A 21559-nucleotide genomic window follows, 5' to 3' on the forward strand; every position below is an offset into this window, starting at 1 on the left:
GTTTAACCCACTGGTGTGTAGTACAGAAGAGGTTGCCCCTGCAGACTGGTGGTTGCCAATTGTGAAGCATGTTGCAATCCTGGACACTGCTGTGGAACAGTCTCTGTGCTAACTAGGTGGTGCTGGGGTGGAGAAGGTCCTTCACTTTGCACAATGCTTGTCCTTCCAGGTTTGAGAGATGGAAACTCTTCCCTACTGCATTGCTTACCTCTAGTGTTAGTCCAGCACCTTGAACTCAGTCCTATTCTTTCTCAGGGTCTCTTGTAACTCGGGGGATGTATAAGCAAGAAGAAAGCTTTTTTTTTTTTTTCCTTTACCTCTCGGCCATTTAACATTAAGAGGACTTGATGAGATCTAGTTTCCATGGTGGTGGGTCCCTCTTTCTGTTTGGAAGTGTCTGTGCTGCAGGGAGCTGCTGGGCCCTGAGACTTGGCAGGGTGGATTTGCTGCATTGTGGAACTCTCCTCATGCTCTGCAGAGGCCCCACTGCAGGGGCTGGGTGCAGCAGTAGCTCAGACACATCCCCCTTTGTGGTCCCAGGAGAGTCCTGCAGCTGCCTCCAGCCTCTCCCTGTCCCTTCTCTCCATCCCTGATTTAACACAAAACTCATCAGTTTTGCTTTCCGAAGTCATGTCTCTCTGCAGCACTGAGCTGCTTCCAGAGATGCTCTGAGAGCACAGTGAGGGGGAAGGGAGATCAGGTCCTTATTGATAATAGCTGTCTTTAACTCTACAAATATCCCAGCCTCTGGGGATGTGCCTGAGCTGATGGGAGGATGGTTTATGTTGGTCCAGTTTCTGCACAAACTGGAAAGTTGACAGGAGAATAATATCTGTCTTCTCTGGAAAAGCAGAGCATGACTCTGTGCTTTCTTACATTACCTGCAGGAAAAACAGGGTTAAGAGATGATTAAAAAAAAAAAAAGGAAAAGGAAGCAAAAAGGACCAGTGCAATACAAACAAGGCTGAAGGACTTGCTTTATGAGGTGGTTGCACAAACTAATGGGGCAGAGAAGAAATGAAGTGTGGAACTCCTGTAGAACTGAATGTCCATCAGGCAACTGTAATTTTTGCTCTGGCTCCTGCTGGGCCAAGTATCCAGAGAGGACGTGTCCCAGTAGTCAAGGGGCTTGTTCGCCCTCTGGAAAGCACAGGTTTTGCAGCTCAAGAAAGCAATCCAGGAGTGAGAGAGGATGAACCAGTGCCTGGAGCCTTGCAGTAGGACAGGCAGGGTTTCCATGCAACCACAACATAAAGTTGTTATTTTCTAATCAAGTTCTTGCTGCAGCCCATCAGAAACTAATAAACACAGATTATCTTCACTCTCCACTCATATATGAGCCATTACCTTCTATTTCTGGGACTTCAACAGTTGAAGTGCTTTTTGTGGGAGGGGGAAGACACTTGTGTACATAATAAAAGCAGGTATGAAATGGGTGCATAGAGTGAAATCATGACAACCTAAAGAGTGAATTAAATTATCAGAATTCGTAGAGTTAAGCACCTTTTTCAGACTTCAGTGAGTGTGCAAAGTTGTTAAAATATGCCCTTGTTGACACAGATTCTCAGAGTGTTTGTCAGCTGTTCCTTTTGACCAGGTCTTGTGCAACCCACTGGTGTGTGAGGGGCATTTAAAGTCTATGATATTGTTAGTGATTCTGGACTGGAAGAAGCCCAGGCTCAATTATATCTGGGCTATATATATATATATAATGAAGATGGTGAAAGAAATGAGGCACTTCAGATGGCTTCATGCTAACAACACTTCTGAAATTATCTTTCCTGTGCTTGTCTGAGCTTTTTTGCTGTCTGTGGCTGGTTACGTGGAGAGAAAAAAATAACAGCCAAAAGAAACCCCAAATAAAAAACCCTGCAACATTTCTTTGCAAGTTAGTGGATACTGTTCGATAGCACAGTGGGTTTAGACAAGTTTCTGCTCTTATTCTTGTTTGTGAATGTTCCTTTTTTTTTTTCTTTTTTTTTTTTTCCTTGAGCCTTTAATTCCAAGGGTAACTTGCATCACATAATGCTAAAAGCTCCTTCCCCACTCTGATATAGTGGAAGCAGATTAATTAATGGACTCATTAATAATCTCCAGCCAGATACTATCCAGGGAGATCTATGTGCTCTGAGCTAACATGTCTGTGGCTACCTCTGCCAAGTGGACATTTATTCTTTTCTCACCTCAGCCACAGAAATGGCTCCCTTGACAGAGGCACTTTGCTGCACCACAATACCCAGAGACTGATGAATATTCATTCTATCTGACTCCTGAAATGGCTTTGCCAGCATTTTGTATTGGAGTCAAGATGTTTTATTACCTCTTTCCTTTTGCATTCCTCAGAGGAAGTGGTGTGGTGGGGCTTATATCCTCACTTCAGTTAACTTTCTCATCTGAGCTCCTTAGCTTGTCCTTTGCTTTGGGAAAGAGAATGGAGGGAAAAACTCTGATTTAGCCCTAGTGCTTTGGTTCTGTGAAAGTGAGATTTACAGCTCTGTCAGTCTGCTGGAAGATTAAGGAAGACAAGCCTTTAAACTTTGTTTCAAACAAGAGGTGGTTGTAATAATTATCTTCTGCTTTTCATTTCCCTGTGTGAGGGAGGGGGGAACTGCATTCACCTCTGTCACAGGGAAAATGAGGGGTGTAGGTGGCCTGCATTCAATCAGCAGCAGCCACAGATCCTCTTTGTACTTCTCAAAATCCCATCTGTGTTCCTTATTGAAACTTAAAACAGGCTCACATTGCATCATGTGCCTCTAGCCTGGCTAAGGGTGAGCAGCAGAACTGGCCCTACAGTTAAGCTGTAGGGTTCATGGTCCATGAACTCCATCTTCCAGGTGAAGTGACTAACAATTCCTTGGTATTTCCCAACCCATCCTGTTTGCTGCTGATCTAAGAATATCAAAATAGCTGCACAGAAACAGCCTGCAGGTCTCCCCAGGCAGGGTATTGTCTGTGGTCAGCAGCAGAAAATAAATAAAAAATATGCAACTGGCTATAATAGGGGTGAGTTTTCTTCTGTTCTGTGGAACTAAATGCCAAATCCTTGTGGCCAAAGAGCTCCGTATTGCTACAAGCTTATGCAAATGTACAAAATTTCACTTTTTTTTTTTTCAAAATTCTGTTTTATTCACCTGTCGTAAGAAAAATAAAAGGAAAAAATTGACATGCATTTTTGAACATTATGTAATTACTTGACAATTTATTCATGGCTGTGCAAGATTACTGTAAAAAGCATGTTTTTCTCACAGCCTCCCCTTTCTATGGTTTGAGAGGCTAAGGTGCAGTTCTTTCCTCTGGCTGAATGGCTCAAATCTGCTTTAATTGTTTCACAGACGTTGTCCCTACAACTGAGGTTGTAGAGAGGGTTTTGTGTTTCAGTCAAGCAGAGAACTGCTTCAGTAGTTGTATTTCATCTACAATACTTAAATATTCAGCAAGAGAGAGAGAACATCTCTACCCTGTGTTGGGGAAGTCCTGCAGAGTCTGTGCAACCCAGATACCAGACCTGGTGAAGGTGCCACAAACTTCCCCAGCCTTTTGCTTTTGTTGGTTTGACACATTCTTGAGAAATGTGAATTCAAATACTGTGAGGTAGAAGAGGGAACTGAATCCCAGTCTTTGGCATGAAATAAAACAATGTCATTGCCTTCTTGTCTGATGTACTGATTGCATGATGGGTTTCGACTTTCTGATTTTCCTCAATCTGCAGTTAATATTTTCCCTCCTTGAAGGGAATTTAGTATAACAGTAAATATGGGAATGGAGTGACAAATATGTCTTATTTCTTGGATGCTCTGCAGAGATCTCTTGATGAAAAATTTTATGTGCAAGCAATACAGGGAAGAACAGCTAGTCTGTTTTATACTAGTTGAGATTGGGGGTCTCTAGTCAAACTCTTTTGATATTATTGTAGTAAAATGTTAAGTTAGAATAATTATGCGAGATTTTAGGGCCAAACCTCTTCCATTGATTAAACCTCCCATGTCCCCTAGTTCTCAGCTCAGTACATATGCCTTCAGAGTTGGAAATAAAATTATCTAGGCTTCAAACCAAATTTTCCCCACACTAAAAACTGCCTAACAGATTGTTTATGGAAAATTTACTTTTATTTTAGAAGCAGAACAAGAAAAACAATCTGTGTCTCTGGCTGTAGGCACCAGAACTAACAGTGGAAGAACTGAGCTTTATAGTTACTTATTCAGTGTTTGCCCTCACTGTATTTGGCCACACTTTGCAAAATAATAGATTAATGTGCTCTCTCTGTCAACAGTATTAATATTTCAACATAACTAAAATAGAATTTTTTATTCACTTCAGTATTAATCCTTTGTGTGCAGGTAAATACTGTCCTTAGCTATGTGCTGCTGTGGGGAGTGCCTGTAGTTTGGCTTGGTTCAGATTTCATCCCAGTGGAGGGGATTTATGTTTTTGTTTTTCAGTCACTGGCACATCACCTTCACAGCTTGGTTTACCAGCAAACTGGAAACTTGACAAGTGGACAACATAATAGTTTTCCTAGACTCGGATGGAAGACGTATAATTGGAAAAGACAATGACCAAATCTGCCTGTAACTTAGTGTTCAGAGCAAGTTTGGATGGTGTTTATCCACCCATGAAGATGAAAGAATTTTAGGTGTCATAAAATGCATAAATAGCACCAGTCAAAAGAGGGGCAATAATTTTATTAAGAACTTTAAACTTATTCTGAATTTACAGAATTAGATTCAGGTGAAAAATTTTGCAAATTCTTGAGCAAAACAAATGCTACTTTACTGGGGTTTATTTTCAGGAAGGTGATGTGCCAAACATGGTGTAATTATATTATTTGGAAACCAGGACTCTGAAAATGGTGTCAGTGGAAGTGTATAGAAATCCTAATGAAAAGAAGCAAACAGAAAAAGATGAAATGGAGGCAGTTTCCCAGAAGAAAATCACCACCTTGTTAACAGAAAATACTTCACCTGTTCTAGTGAGCACATTTATGTTTATAATTCAGAAATTATTTAGGCTTTTATTGCACTTCATATTTTAATGACCAATTGACATTTAACTACCTCATGGTTACCTAATGTACTTAATTGAGCTTTTAATTCCTTCCTTACTTGAGCAAAGGCATCCTGGAAACAATAACAAAGACATTTAATCTGTTTGTAGCAGGTCTGAGTCTTACTGCTGTTTATTGACAACCCAAGCTAATTTAGCGTTCCTGTGTGAAATGAAATACAAAATAAATATTTACTAGGCTTTAAAAAAGTAATTTAAAAACTTCTGCTGCTTCCATCTGCACTCAGGGGGGGCTGACTTGTGTCTCTCACTGACTTCATGCCACTGATTTCAGAGGAGTTGAACCTTTTTATGTTTACATGGGAGAAAAATGAAGTTTTTGCTTGTGCTGGAGAAAACATCTTTAGATCTAGTCAATAGTTCTCCTTGCCTGTGTCCAGTCTGGGGAAGGTCACTGAGGTGATGAAAGATGTGCTCTCATATCCTGGGGACAGTGTCCTTCTCTGTGTGGGGTGCTTTGGGTGTGCTTTGCTCTGGAGTTGTTTGGTGTAGCTGGTTGGAAATGGTCAATCACCCAGTGCTCTGCTAAAGAGTGGAAAGGTCTGGTCACCTCCACGCCAGGTTCAGTTATATCCACACCAGGTTGGGTTGCCTCCAGACCAGCTGCCTTAGCTCTGGCGTAGAAGTGGTGATACCAAAATTGCTTCCAGGCTTCAAACCCCTGCTGTAAATGAAGGACCTTCAAGTTTGCAGATCCTCACTGCACGTGGAGCCTCAGACATGTGCTCTGGCACTGCAGAGTCGGGGCTCCAGGCCATCCCTGGAGCAGTGGGACTGACAGGCAGCTAATCTAGGATTAGAGACTGAGCCCTGGGAGCAGATGAGCGTTTAAACAACAGAGTCTTTTTTTATGCAAATGTACCAAGCAATTAGGAAGAAAGAAAGGCTCTCAGCCCTCTCTTGACTTCTGAGAGTCTGGAAAGCATAAGGAAATTGCTCCTACATGCAAGGGAAGGGTTTTGGTGTCTCTCCCAGCAGCCACCCTGCGTTCTGCAAGGAAAGTAGAGGAGAAATGGTTAACACAAGCCTTCCCTGAGCTTTGGCTTGGAGAGAGGAGAAGCAAAGTATTGGGGTGGGCAATCTAGTTTCTTCTAGCTTTCTCCCCTCTTTTGTAGAAGCAGCACTTGATTGATTTCTTCACTTGCTGTCCTGGAGAAGGTTTGCTTGCCTCCAGAATCAGGACTGTAACTGCAGCAAAAAGCTTCCCAAATCTACAGCAACAATGAAAGAACAGGAAATAGAAAAATTGAGTTAAAAGGTGTCTTCTGTTGTGGGAGAGACCCTTGGCTCTTCATTACATTGGAATAGCCACAATGCAAAGGGAGAGTGAAAGCACAAGAGAGTCTGAACAGGGCACACAGTATCTAGCAGCATTTCTGCCTTTAACAAGGACTTTGCTGAACAGTGTGACCAGCTTGTGCCCTCGCTCAGGGCACAGGGTTAATTACACCTGATGTAGCATCCAGGTCATCTGGAGTGGGATGGTCTGTGAAGGAAGAGCAATGAGAGCTGTCTGCAGACAAATTAGTTTGTAAACCCAGAGCATGGCTTGTTTTCTGAGGACACTGGTTCCCTTGTTTCCTTTAGGACTGGTAGGAAGTCAGTCCCTGAGGTAGCAAACGCCTGGGCTGCTGCTGAAGATTTGAGCCAGGATCCGTGCATGTTAAAAGTGGAAAAAAATCTGTCTCTGCTGGGAATGTGCTGCTGTTCCCTCTCAGCATCCCTCCCCTCACCTTTGGCAGGAGGAATTTTCTTCCAGACTCTGTCTATAGCCACCAGGTTTAGGGAAGAGAGGGCTAAAGGGTCAGAATAAAAACACAAGGCAACAGCAAAACTTTCTTCACCTGACCTCTGGACATCACTAGTTTGATGCTGTTATTCCTCAAGGAAATTTTTTTTCTAGCGAAGGGCAGTGCTGAGAGTCACTGCCCCTCTCGTGCTGCTGCTCTTCATCAGGAAACTCTGGGCTTCCACCTGATAGAAAATCTTGTCTGGCTTGACAGAAGCTGATTTATGTAGCAGCCACAAAACCAACATCAACAGCCCTTTTGATAGGGGAGGAGAAAATACTGCCCTAGGGAGCTGATAATCTGGAAACATGTTTTTCTGCAGTGAGAATTTTGATTTGATTTTTGGGAAGGAGCAGGAAGAAAAGAACTTTCATAGTTGCAGAGGAAGGTCCTGTGAAGAGGCTGCTGGAATCTGCCTGACTCTTCATTTCCTTCCAAATTGCCAGTTGTCTGTATAGTGGTGGTGGGGAAGCAGCTGATTTCTGTGTGCCGGGGGGTTGTGGGGTTTGGGTTTTGTTTGCTTTTTTGGGGGGATTTTTTTGGAGTAGACACTCTTATTTACTGGCTTTCTGTAGAGTCTCTAGCCCAATGGGATTCTCTGCCTAGCCACTGTGCTGCACGTGTGCACTTGAAACGTTGCCAGGGTGGGGGATAGAATCAATCATTGTTCCAGTAAATTCCATAGGCAGAGAGTTTCACTGCTGTCAGTTCCCATGGGCTTCCAGATCCCCTGGGCAGCTTAGGTAGTCACAGCCTGCAATGATTAGCAGTAAACATTTTGCTGTTGGGAGCAGGTGAGTGTAGATAGAAAGAACTGGCATATATCCAAGGAATTTTTCTGCCTCCTTATTATCATAGTAACTGTATCAGGGAATAGATGGTGTGTTTTCTTGTTGTGTTTCATAACTTTAACTGAGACACAGAAAAGCCCACAGTCTGACCAGAAATCTATCCAAGTGGGAATTTTAATAGAAATATCTCGTATTCCAGACTTGTTTCCAAACACACAGCTTTCCTGGTTGTTGTCAAGGGAGAAATGGATGATTTCAGCAGGTCTTGTTCATGGGTAGTATTGATATTTCATTATTTTTCTTTTTAAATTCCTATGAAATAACTTCTGAAAGCTTTCTCTGTAGAAAATGAGGCTTTTTGGACTTCCCTTTTTTCTTTTTTACAATCAAGTTTTCTTGCCCTTTTTATAATCTGTGGTACTTTCAAAGGTGAATTTACTTCATTGTAATTTTAATTTACAATGAAACAGTATTTTAATCCAATATCATGTTCTGTCCCAAATTATCATCTTCAACAAGGGTTTAATTTGTAATTGATCTTGCAATACGTCCATGTGAAAATAGAAGTAATATAAATGAGTGAAACATCAACTTTCCAAAATCAAATTAAGAAAATCACAAAGCACAAATTCCAAAAAGAATTCCAGCTTTGTTTGTTTGTTTATTTTTTTTGTGTTGAAACTGATCTAAAAATCACTGAAACACAGAAATAAGTTTTGTGCAAATAGCTTTCCCAAAGAGAACCTGTTGAGATGAAAAGTCTGCACTAGATACCTGAGACAAGATAAAACTAAACTCCCACAAAGTAGATAGCTACAAAAATACTACTGCTATTTTTTCTATGACTAGAAATCCCCACACAGAGCTGTTGGTGTGCAAGAGTTCTGAAACAGTGCAAAGGTTAATTTAAACAACAAGACTCTGGTATTAGTGTTCTTCTTTACCTTGTTCTACCATCCTCTCCCTTTGTAAAGCACTTCCATGAGCCCTCATCCCTCCTGTTTTTACAGCAATGAGCCTGGTAGGAAAACAGAATGAAAACTAATTTAATGTAAGGTGGGGTAATTGTGTCCCATCTTGATTCTTCCCCTGTTCTCAGCCTGGCAGTGTCTGACTGCCTTCCAGGAGTGCAGTGAACAGTGTGACTCACATCTGGCCCCTGCTTGTTCTCTTGTTCCCTCCTCAGGGGAAATAATTTTCAGTTGAATGATTTGGAGTTTTTAAAAAAATGTTTAGCATTCTATCTGCGTGTATTTGCTAGGAAAAAAAAAAAAAAAGGCCATTCCTCCTAGAATGGAAGAAAATTAAGTTTGTGAGGATTATTGCCTCTTGAGTTGATACCGCAGTGGTTAGACCAGAGGACAGTTGTTACCTACACACATGAGATGTAATGTTGGTGATTGCAGCTGGGGCCATCTCTTCAGGATGTCAGGCAGCATGGGTAGGTGTCACTGAGCTTGAAGAGAAGGACTAAGACCCAGAGACTGACCTGTGCTGGCAGAGAGAGGAGAAACTGGATGTACTTGTGATGGTCCAGCACTATGGATGGGAGCTGCTGGTGTCCCCTGTCCTCTGTCTGGCTGCATCACCATGTCCCAGTGGCATCAGGTCATTATGGCCAAGGGTCAGCAATTTTTGTGTTTAAATCTTTGAGCTCTGCCATTGTTTCAGGTCTTCCATGAACCATTTCCACACTGGGACATAGTAATGCCCTGCAGCAGGTACAGATGAGCTTTTAGAGTTATCCAAATGCTGGAATGAATAAGGTGCAGGTATTAGGACTTAGTAACTTAGGTTTAAGTTCCACTTACCTCTGTCAACCTGGTGGTTCCTAGAAGGGCATTGAGTGGCCCCGTCTCCTAAAGCTGTGTTTAGCTGGTAGGAAACACTGGGCTTGAGGACTTGAGGAGAATTTAGGCTGGTTTCAGATGTCCTTATTGTGATTCACATTGTTAAAACAAAAACATACCCCAAACCACTTCACTTGCCCCCAGTCCTTTAATTGGAATTACAGTTGGATTATGATCATTCTGTAATTCCTCAATATTCCTTTAAGATGTTCAACTCAGGTCTGATTCCACTCTCACTAAATTAAATTCACATCTATGCAAAGAATTTTGCTCCTATGAAAAACAAGGCCAGCTCCACCCTCTGATTCTGATGATGTATTTTTAAAAATGGGTGAAAAAAAATTAATTAAAAATTGTTTTTATTTTAAAAATACACAAAGTTTTAATGAAGGTGGTTGCCCTTTTACTCAGCACTAGCAGAGGAGCTCTGAAGTGCTGCCCTGGCTGATAGGAAAATGTCACCCGCAGATTCTTACAGAAGGTTCAGGTTCTTGGTAATTATATTATCAAACTGCTCCCAACATGCGAAGTAGAAACAGAACTTGTTCTTCCTAAAATGCCATGTCTCGAGGGTGTTCCAGGATAATGAACATGATGTGTTTATTGCCCTGTACAGATATTTTTTCGTTACCATATGTAGAGCTTTGTCCCCAACAGCTGTTGGCAACTGTCTCCCTCTGAGAGCTCAGGAGGATTCCTCCTCTCTCCCACGGGACCCCCGGTTGTGCTCAGTGCACCATGTCTCTGCCTCACTGAATCTGCACCCACCCAGAGGCACAGCCTGCTGGGGAGAGCTTTCCTGGCTCCTTTCCATGCTCTGCTAGAAAGAGAGCAAGGGGCACACAGGTGCTAGATGTGATGATGAGCATTTCACTGCCCTGTGCCTCAGCATCCCTTTGCTGTAAAATGGGAAAAATACCGTTTTCAGTCAGCTTTGGAGTTAAATTTGTGACTGTGTGCAAGCTGGAGAAATGAATGTGTGTGTATTCAGTTAATTAGTTGCTTTGAGAATCATCATTGCTCTGAACTGGGTTTGCTCCATGCCTGTTCATTTGTGGGTTTTTTTGCCCCTCATTCCTATGGCAACTTGGTTTCCCCATCAGCAAAACATTTACAGGCACTTCAAGCACTGCTTCCTTACACTAGTGTTGTGAGGGGGGAAACGGAGGGAATTGTTTCTGACAAAATAAATACTTTGATCCACTAGTGTTGTGAGGGGGGAAACTGAGGGAATTGTTTCTGATAAAATAAATACTTTGATCCTTTATAAGAATTATGTGTTGGATTAGTTAAACACTGATACGTAGTAGAGGTTTTCGTGGCGTAAGTAGGGTGTATGGTTGTTTATTTAGGTTGCAAAACAGATGGGGGTGACAATTTGTACTGGCTTCTAAATAAACTTCAGTATGGTTGACCCTCTTAGCAGTACAGATTCTTCTCCATCTTCTCCAGCAAGATTGTACCTGTACAGTGTGTCCTTCTGTTACGTGACAAATAATTGCATGTGGCAAGTGTGGGTGTAAAAATATGATCAAAATTTTAAAGGGGAGATTTTTCTTATGTAGCTCTGTTGCCTTCCCTTACTCACTAGCTGCTGTTGTCCCCAGCATCCCTCTGGCTCTTTGTACCCTTCTGCGTCTGGTCCAGAGAGCTGCTTGTGGTTCCCAGGAGGGCTCAAGGCCCTGAAGCACTGCTTGGAACTGCAGGGCTGCTTGAGTTGTTGTTCATGGCATTGCTAAAATGAAGCCTGTGGTGCATCCTTGTAGGGAAATTAAAGGTCACAGGGAGCTCCTGGGAAGGGAGATGAGTTGTAGGAAAGGATGGCACTGCCATTCTGGTTAGGTTCTGTGAAACACTGGGCACCCAGCTTCAAAGTGATCTTGACTTCTGTTTGCCTCAAACAGGCTCTGTTCCCATCAGGTTCAAAGTGAACAAATCATGGCTGTATGCAGGGTTCTGGCTGAGGCTGTTTCCTTGTGAAGCTGAATGGTTTCCAGGCACAGAGGAAAGTGCTACTCCTTTTCTTTTGCTCTCTGACTTCCTTCCATGCATTCACGTGGACACCACTACTCTTTATCCGGTTTTTCCAGCAGATGGAAACAGCCTAGAGGGGAAATAAAAAACCAGAAGCTTAACCTCAACTGCCCTGTCAATGTGATACTTTTTGATAGAAGCTCTTACAGATGTTATGAACAATAATCTTTCTTTCTTCAGGCTATTGACTTTCCTACAAAGAGCAATGCAGAGCAGTGTCCTTCCTACAGAAATCTCAGAGGCAGTTTAAACACCACCCCCTGGGAGGACCTTGTTCTCATCTAAGCATGATGGTTTTCTGACTAATTTAAATTTATCCTTATTTGACTTCATTGCTGTCAGGGCTGCTACTCAAAATACAATTTTCCATAGGTGAAAGTCTCTAAAGGCTGAACCAGCAAGAGGGAGATTCATGCCAGATTTTTTTTAAAATTATGACTATTAAAAATTCTACTTTACAAATTAATACGGGTTAATTTCAAGAGGATATTTCTATGTGAAGTATGTTTTAGGCAAGGAGATTCTTTTCTGCTTACAATCTTCCTCTTCCTTCTGTGCAGGCACCATTCAAACCTCAGTGTGTCTGGATAATCTGTAGTCATTGTTTTCAGGTTCATGGATATCTTCAGTGCTGAGGTCCTGGTAACCCCTGTCTAAGGGATCTACAAGCAATTTATGACAGTTGAATGTGATTAAATTCCTTCTGTTCAATATATTTTTTTAAAGGATGGTTTCACAAGTTTCTGGTATTTTCATTAAAGGGTTATTTTCCTTTGTTCTCTGAAGTTTATTATTTGCTGCATTAAAAAATGTGATGTTTTGCAGTGATGTTGGTTTGATTAGAGTTTAAAAAATGATTGGGTTTTATTGACACTGTAGATGTCAAAAAAAAAAAAAAGATTGAGTGCGAGGAGAAAAGAGGTTATTTTCCTTGCACAGTGAAGTGACATCTTGAATGAGTTTTGGGATCCTCTGTGAGCCCTCCTTGAGCCCAGGGCACTGTGGCTTTCCTGGTCCTGTTACTCTCCTTAGGGTTTGCTGCAGCTTCCCAGTGGTTTCTCAGCTTTCCTCATCAGATCCAGCTGCTGGTGAGCTGAGTGTGAAGTCAAGGGAAAAGAACACAACTTACTAAAGTTCTATGATCTGGTTAAGCTGTCCCCAGATAGAAAAAGCTCTTATTTTCCTCCCTAGTAAAAAGGAGGTGGAAGGCAGAAGCAGAGCTGATAGCTGCAAAGCTGAGTGGTTTTCCAAAGATTTTTGTGAGAGAGCAACTCTTTGAGTAAAGGAAACAAACTGAGAACAATTTTTCCGTAATACTGACTTAGTTCTGAGCACTAACACGAAAAATTGTGATGCACTGTGATAAAAATTGTTGTGTTTATTTCTCAGCACTCTTGGCTAGCAAAGCACTGCTCTCTGTCCAGTCTTTATTGGTTCTGGGTTTTTTGCATCACTCTTCCTTTGTTTGTAAATGACCTACAACTTCCATAAAACTTTCCTGAAACAGACTGGGAATTAGCCTAGCTCAGGAGTACCTGAATCAGTAGTGATGTGCTCTGTGCAGTGAGAAGATGCTAGGAGCTGTTTCTTACACATTTCTTACACTTGTTTTTTAAATGCTGACTAAGCTTTACCTGTGGGTCCAGCTCCCCCCATTTTTGCTGCAGAATCTTGTGTGTCTCATCAGGACTGGACCTGCACTGTATTTTCTCTTTGGTGGGAGTATTAATAATGTCTCTGTACTCCTTGACCTCCAGTTCTGGTAGGACTAGTCAGATCTAGGTGTCTTTGAGATTCTTCCCTCCTCTTCAAATGTGGTTTAAATTATCCAAAATTATTGAGGGGAGACTACTAATCTACATGTGCTGTGCTACTGGTTTCAGTAGGAGGCTGAACTAAAAATATATGATGGTGCTGAATTACTAGCTCAGCTGAGACTTTGAATTGTGCCTGTGATTCTGCTGTGTAGTTATTTTAACAACAACATTCTGCTCTTGCTTTGCAGGCCCTTCATCTTTCTGCTCTTACTGGTGCTGTTGACCTCAGTTGCTTGTGGGCTCCTCTACACTCTACCAAGATGCAACATTTGACTTCTCTGCTGTCTCTGATCACAGTCTTCTCCCATCCAAGGGATGCTCTCTCCAGTCCTGTCTGGTAAGTCTCCTTCCTTTATATCCCAGGGAAATCCACTTTGGAAACTGTAAACCAAGATGTTTTTCACTTGTTCAACATTGTCTTCATTGAACTGAAGGGGGGGGGGAAGAGTAAAAATATTTTTAGCTTCTTGTGTGTAATGCTTGAAACAAGCTGAGATACCTACTGAACTACTTGAGTACATTAGAAGTGTGGACTAAAACTGTGAAGAGCTTTATTAAAGTCAAGTGACATTATTGAGTTTGTTTGAAAGATCTACGTGAACATGTGAAATACTGGCAAATCATCCTATTCCTCTGATGTCCTGGAAAGCAGGAGAGAGCACTGCCCTGGTGCAATATCTGGAGGAGTTCTGGATGGTCAGGGCTGGCTGAAATGAAGGATCCCCCCTGTCTCTTACATTGTTTTGTAAGGGCCATCTTAGATGGTCACCCAGCAAAGAGCACTTTTGACTGGAGACAATTTCTTCTTAGTGTTGGCTGTACAAGTCCTGACTTGTTAAGTGAGGAGGATGTTACGTGCCTGTTGTCTGAGGTCAGGGCTGAGTCTGAGCACATTTCCCCTATGTATGCTGCTCAAAGCTGTAGAGACCTACCTACATGAACAGTCTGGGAAGCTGTTATTGGGGTAATATACCTGTTATAACTTTGCATAAAAAGTCATGAAATATTCCAAACAGTCAGTATCAAAGACCCTCTCAACGGGTCCAGCAGTTTCTCTTGGTTTGGGGTGTGTCTGAGAAGCTGCTGCTTTTGCCCTGCAAATTTTTGAAGGTGAGATTTTTTGTTTAAATATTCTCAGCAACTCCCTTACATTCAGCTGAAGAGGGAAAGCTATTAACCTTGAGAGAGTAGAGTTTGATTTCTAAAAAATTAATTTAAAAAAATGTTTTGATACATTAAACAAATGCACACCATGAAATGGCTGTTTCTGTGCCTGCTGAAGCCAAGAACTGTTCAGGTGTGGGAAAGAGCAAAGAGAGAAAAACCAGTAAAAACTATCCAAGCCTAAAGGAAATGTTAGGAATGGAGATGAAAGACAACCACCTGGAACATGAAAAAACTGGTTTAATCCCCTGCTGGTGCCACATCTTTCCTTAGTATTTATTGATAAAGGAAAGACTGCATGGATAATGTGCTTGGTCCCTGTTTGTAAACCTCAGTTTGGAGCCAAAGGCTTTCCTTTCAGGCAAGAAACAGCAATTTCTTGCAGAAAGCAGGAATTTCCCCATTTTGTGCATCTTCTCTGCAAATTTGCTAGTACTTTAGTGAATGTTGGCCTCTAATTTTACAGAAAAGAGGCAGCAACAGTCACAGAAAAACATGTACAAGGAGGTAGAACAATGGACTTGGGAACTGCTTAGTCTTTGGAAAAATGTTATAGGTGAGAGGAATTTGTAACTGATGGGAAAGACCTGAAAGAGTTTGGAAATGATACCACCAGCTTCGTGCTGCTGAGGTTTGTAATACAGTGGCTTTTCTTCAGGATTAGCAGCATTTGTCCTTATGTAGCAGTATGAGGGTTTGGATGGAGGTCAGGATGCCATCTGTAAATGTCCAACAAATGTTCCAAACACTTCATAGGACAGATATTGCTTTCCCCACACTCCCTAACAACAGTTCCAGGCAAATGGGAATGGAGGAATTTTGTAAGATTAACAAGCTACAGGCTACAAGCAGAGAGCTAACCTTGTCTGCTTTCAAAGCCAGGCATATAATCTCTAAATTAAATTTCCATGATTTATCACACCTAGGAAGACTGATGAAACAATCAGCAGTACTATAGGAGAGGGGTGGCAAGATGATAGCCATCGGACTGGAGAGATTTTCTCTCATCAGTGGTAAAATGCACAACCCAAACCACGGAAATGGGATTAGTACGGGGTCCCAAACAAAATTGTTCCAAACAACAGAATTGTTTAATATATTACTATCAAAATGCAATATCTCAGGGCAGTGACCCATCTGTTCTCAGGGAGGAATCAGACGGAAAGTGTATTAGAAGTTGGAATTTGTCCCCACTGGGAGAACTGCACTGAGTCATGGTGATATATGAGATCTGTGCAAAGGGAAGAAAGAAAATATTTTCTTATGATTTATCTATCCCATAATCACCACCACTTTCTCCAGCCTTTCTACTCTGTTGGCTGCAGACAACAGCAAAGAGATGTTTCCCCCTGCTTCTTTGCAGTCTGCTTATACTGGGGTTTTAGTGGTGAAGGAGCTCTGTTAGGATGGTAGAACTGTGTTTGAAGAGAAAGGAGAAACTAATTTGAAAGACCAAGGCCAACAGAAGCTGTTCTAGGAGAAGTAACAGCAGATTTTTTATGCATTTTATTCACTTGATGCCTTAGTGTATACATTTGATACATAGAGGATTGGTTTGGTTAGGCATCTCCTGGACACGGCATCTTCCCAAATAGTTTTCAGGGCATCCCCTAAAACACAAACATAAATCCACAGAGATATAACAAGGAATTTGGGCTGTGCAAGACCAGGCTGCTTTTGGAACTGTGTGGGTTTAAAATAAGGCTCAGTCCCTGGGTCACAGAAAACTAAAGCCATGTTTATGTCTGCATAGCTAAAAAGGAACTAGAGCCAAGACAGTTGACTAAAGCCAGTTTCCAGCAATGACAAATTCATAGAATAAAGGAAATCCAGAAAACATGTTGTCCTTTGTTCCCAGTGTGGTGCTGTCTGGAGGGAAAGTAGAGAGAGAATTTGTTCTTGGCAACTCTGAGCCCTGAAACCTGATGGTGATGTGATTTTCCTTTCTGCATCTGCTGAGCCTTTGGTGTTTCCAATAAAACTTTCCCTTTCTTTCCTTCTGTGATCCCCTGCACCATCACTTTTTGCTGCTACTCATCTGTAGAGGTAATTTGTCTTCATCCAGCCAGAGGCCTCTGGTTTTACTTTGCTGATTCTTAAGTAACATCTACAGCTAAGACAGGAATAAAGAAGCCACATCCTGAAAACTTACCCTGCACACTTTGCAAAGGGACTGAGTAAATATTTCTCATTATCTCTAGGAAATCTGGATACTTCCTAAGAAAGAGCAATGAAATGGTTTCCCCCTGTCAACTGCTGGGATCTTATTTGGAATTCTAGTGTATTTCATTTCATCTGTTACTAGAACTATTCAGGTGATGTGTTGAAGAACACTTGCCAAAAAATGTAGCATTGTTCTTTTATCAGTAATAAATGAAATTTGTCTCATAACCCAATCATCCCTTCTGAAATTACTATAGATCCAGGCAAAGAGGAATTGAAGATAATGCATTTTCTTCATTTATTGCATTAGCATTCATCATCTTTCCTGGTATATTTCCATCTGTTTTTCAATAAAAACTCCCAGCTATTTAATGGCTAGTAAAGACCCTCTGGGTTTTTGTTTTATTTTTGCTGAGTTTTGCTGGTTTGCTGAAGCTGGCCTGTGGCCAGCCTTGCATCCACGTAGGCTCTCACATAGCTTGGTGGTGGGGTGCTGCTTCAAGGAGACACCTCATTAAATCCATGTTGGGAGATGTTTGTCACCTTCTCAGGACCTCCATGCTGATTAAGGTTGGGATTTTCCTCACTTAACTTCAGCTCTCTGAGCACATTTAAGCCAGTCCCTGGATCTGCACTAACAGGTGCTTTCACAGGTAGCCAGGGTTACTTGTCCTCTGCTGTGTCTTTCTACTATTGAAGGAGCCTGGATGATAAACCTAAGTTACATACTTCATTTTTTTATGTTTAAAATGAGAGGAATTCTATACTCCAGTTCCTTCAAAGCTATTTACTAGGTTTTTTTCCCCTGGCTGCCTCTGGCAAGAAGCTGTTTCAGATCAGTTCTCCCCTGCACAAAGAGATTGTCACTCAATTCCTTCAAGGCTTGACATTTCCTGAGCTTTTTCATTTATGCCACCTGCTCCCCACATTTGACACTGCCCTAAACAGTTTTGTTTTGTCTCATAAATTCTCTTCAGAGTTCTGTTTTACTTCAGTCACCTCTGAGTCTCCTCTTTCCTAACAAATATAGGTCAGTGCTTCCATAGGAGGTGTCAAGCTGCTGAATTAGTCTTCTGTTGCCTAAATTCCTTCCTTACAGCAATGACTTCAGGGCCACATTATTGCTTGTTCAGAGTGTGAGAGTGAGGAGGAGGAAGGACACAGAGAAACTCTTTTTCCTCTCCGGGGCACTGGGAAGAGCCTTGGTGCTCTTGGTGGAATGTCTCCTGAGATGCAAGGAGCTTGCTGGGTCCTGAAGGCACTGCAGTAGCACCATGAAAGGATTTGTGCCTTAGGGAGTTCTGGGAAAATGGAATGGATTCATTATCCTGTTTTTTTTGTTTCTTTTCAGTTTATTGTGTACTTTGTGCAGTGGTTGTTCGTTTGGGTTGTTTTTGTTGGGTTTTTTATTTTTAACTCGGATAAACTTTTGGGAACCTCAGGCACACTGGAAAGGAGCTTGAAGGGTTGGAGAGCAGCTTCCAGGCTACAAACACGTATTTCCCTTTCCCCCCTTTTTTTTTTCCTACCCACTTACAGTGAAATTCACTTTCTTTGTTGTCCTGTTAGCTTGAAAATACTGTGGAGGGAAAGGCCATAAAAGCAGAGCATGGTTCAACGTTATCTGAATGGTGCTGTGACAATGTGTGTTGTAGTGTCCAATTTGGGGCTGGTTTCACATCATCACCTCTCCAACACTGTACCTTTACATAAAGCAAAGCACCTTGATCACATTCTCAGTGTATTCCTTAAGTGCAATTCTGTGCCTTTACATACTCTCAGGAGTGTTTAGCTTAGGGTTGTTTTTTGGGGTGGGAAGATATGTTTTATTTCTGGGGGGATGGGAAGGGAACAGTAAAGAAATTGTGGAGAGGAGAAGTTGATTTAACATTAACATCTCTCATAGAGATATCATAGAAGGAAATAAGTTTTTCCCCTGATATGAGGGATGGATGGAGTAGGACTATTGTGTCCAACACCAGTTTGTCCTTTCACTGTCCCAGCATGTTCCTGAGGCCACCAATGGCAGAGCAGCCACCTCATTAGCTCTGTCTCTGCTGCTGAAGGAATCACAGGCTGTGTCTATTTCCAGAGCTAGGTGATCTTGCACTGAGAGATGAAAAATATCCACTGTAAACCTCACTCAGAACATCACTGATCCGGAAGAACAACTTCCAGGAAGCAGGTGAACAAATGATTTATCACAAGAGAGTTTTGACCCTTGCCAGGGTCTTATTAAACACTTCCTTTCTTTATGGCTGACTGTGCCTTTAGAAAGTGGTCACAGGGCACTGATACACATTTTTCCCATCTTGCTCTCCATTACCTGAGAGAGTTTCAGTCTTTGAAAATGTACAAGGAAAAGCCTTAGAGGAAAGGAAATATGCAGTCAGAAGGATGGTGCTGTGCTGCTGCAGTGTGGGCTGGGTGGCTTATGCCAACTAAAGGAAATCACTTCTTTGAATGCTGCTTGATTTTATTATGGGGCTGATGTAGCTGTGGAAAGTCTGCTGATCCCTCAGCAGCAGTGGATCTTTAAGTAGACAAGTTCTGGTTAGTTCCCATAGAAAGGGGTAGAATACAATAGTTTTTAATTGGTGGAGTCATCAGTTGCTGCTCCCCAGGGACAGGAGAAATTCCTTGGAATAATACCTCTTGGAAGCACCACATCAAAAGCTGGTGGTTCAATCCACCAAACTCTGGTCCTGAAACATCTATGCTAGCTCCTTCAAACAACCTCTTTTCAGTCTGCAGAGTGTGAAAAGCACCTGCACAGGGTTCAGACCTCAGTGCAGTGAATCATCCTTTGGAGACAACTCTCCCTTAGTGAGGGCCCAGCATGACAAGTTACTATTTCTAATTTCAGTGTCCCTTTAGATCCCTCCAGTCCTATGGGGTAAAGCTGTGTCTGGTCTCCCAGTAAAGCTGCTGGTGTTCAATGAAGTATGGGGGATTTTGACCATTTTCCTGCCGTGGGTGGGAGAAGGGAAACTTGTAATATCTTCCTCCAGAGGGAGGTGTTCCTTGTCCTGTCTTACCAGGGTGCCAGCACGCTTTGTCCTGTAAGAGGACAAAGTAAGATAACACTGGGTTTTGTCTAAAGGAAAGCTTTGAATCTGACAAATACTTGTGAGGCAACAAAACATGCAAAGGGCCTGGAATGCAGCTGATTAACAACTGCTTTATGGGGTTAATTTTCTCTGCTTTCTGCTTTTAAACTTTATTTGCTTTGGGACAACATCACTGTATGTGTTTTCCTGTGACATTTACAATCTTCATCGCACAATTTGGCCCATTGGCAGCCCAGGGAGTTACAGAGGTGGGCAAGGAGGGTGTGCACCAGGTCATTGCTGGAGTGTGATTTCTCCCCCCTGCAAGAAGAAACTGGATCAGTTGCTTCTGAAGGATACTCTGGAGAGCTGATGCAGAATTATTTTCTGTTTGCTTCACTTGCCCTTTTTCTCAGCAAAATCAAACTAGTTTTTTAGTGAGTGCCAGGCTGCCCAGTTTCAAGCCTCAAGGCATTTTTATTTTATTTTCACTAAATGATTCTGCTATTTATTTGTCTGGCTCTTCCTAAGAAAAGTTGTGAGAATACATTTTGTTTCTTTCTCTTTCCCCAGACCCTGCAATAAATTTGAAAATAATGTGGTATACTTTTGTTTAAATGAAGAAAGAAAGAGAAAACTCATTGTGGAGCAAACTTTAAATGTCTGTTTAGAAAGAATATTTTGGAAGGAGTGAAAATCAGGTTCTATAAGTGGAATCTAAGTTTCACCATGGAGTTTGATTTCAAGTCCCCATGGCAGTGCAGGAAAAGAAGATGCAAAATAGGACTGATGCTGCAATGATATCAGGCACTGTAGAAGCTGGTGGGTGCGTGTGCTGGGGTTATAAAGCAAGAAACCCACGGTGTGGCTGCAGGGTGCAGACAAGGGGAGACAGTGCAATGGTCTGAAGAGATGGAGCTGCTAGTTCTGCTTATACCTTGGAGTAAGGCAAACTACGCAGCAGGAGCTGGCACAGCTTGTGTGTTTGTCTAGATATGACACTGATTTATGTCAGGAAGGAGTTTCATGCAGCGGGGCACTGTAGGGAGACAGTTGCTTGTGATTTACTCATCGTGCCAAACTTACTTGGAGTTTTATTTTTAAAAATCCTGTGTAGTCTCTTTTCCCTGCCTCCCCCTCTAGCACTGAGCAGCACTCAACACTATTTGCCACTGAGGACGTTTAAACTAATTTTTCAGAAGTGCTGATGAGGCAGGACATGCTTTTATTGCTGTCATAATGTCCCTCAAGCTTGCTTCCCTGATTGCGTTTGTAAAACACCGACCTCAATAAGTTCCAACCCCAAGGAAGGGATGGTGCAGGCAGGAGCCCCTGAACGACAGCCCATCTGCTTGTGTGTCCTGCAGGCCAAAATGACTTCATTACCAGGCAGTATTAAGCTGAGTGCAGAGGCTGGCAGGAGAGCTCAGCGTTGCTGTAGCTGCAGCTCTGCTCTTGCCCTATTTGATCCCCTGGTGCGTGCCAAGGCAATTGGAACACAAGTCCTGTTCCTCCTGCTGGGAGGCTCTTCCATTAGGCAGCATTTCCTTCAAGGGGGAAACGTGTGCTTGGTGTGGCAGCATGTTCAGGGGCTGGTGTAAGATGGAGCTGGGTGGCTGCATCCTGATGAAGGGTGCACACAGTCAGCTAACCACTGCAGACAGCATGGGAGGGAAAAGCAGGGCACAGCGAGCAGACTGCTCTGATCACAGAATCCTTCTGGTTGGAAAAAACCTTTCAGATTATCTAGTCCAACTAGTAACTCAACCCTACCCATTCCAGTGTTTAAACCCTGATCCTAAGCACCACATCTTTTAAACAGCTCTAGGATGC

The 21559-nt window shown here is 42.3% G+C and overlaps 1 long non-coding RNA gene across 1 annotated transcript in view; it reads left to right on the top strand.

The window, feature by feature from the left end:
* The window catches only part of LOC127389956 (uncharacterized), a 185828-nt gene that overhangs the window by 57935 nt on the left and 106334 nt on the right, over positions 1 to 21559 (top strand). The window contains exon 3 of the long non-coding RNA XR_007890770.1: positions 13538 to 13686. This is a non-coding gene — a long non-coding RNA (uncharacterized LOC127389956). The remainder of the gene's footprint in view (positions 1 to 13537; positions 13687 to 21559) is intronic.

This window comes from Apus apus, chromosome 13 (assembly GCF_020740795.1).
Source record: "Apus apus isolate bApuApu2 chromosome 13, bApuApu2.pri.cur, whole genome shotgun sequence".
Taxonomy (NCBI): Eukaryota; Metazoa; Chordata; class Aves; order Apodiformes; family Apodidae; genus Apus; species Apus apus.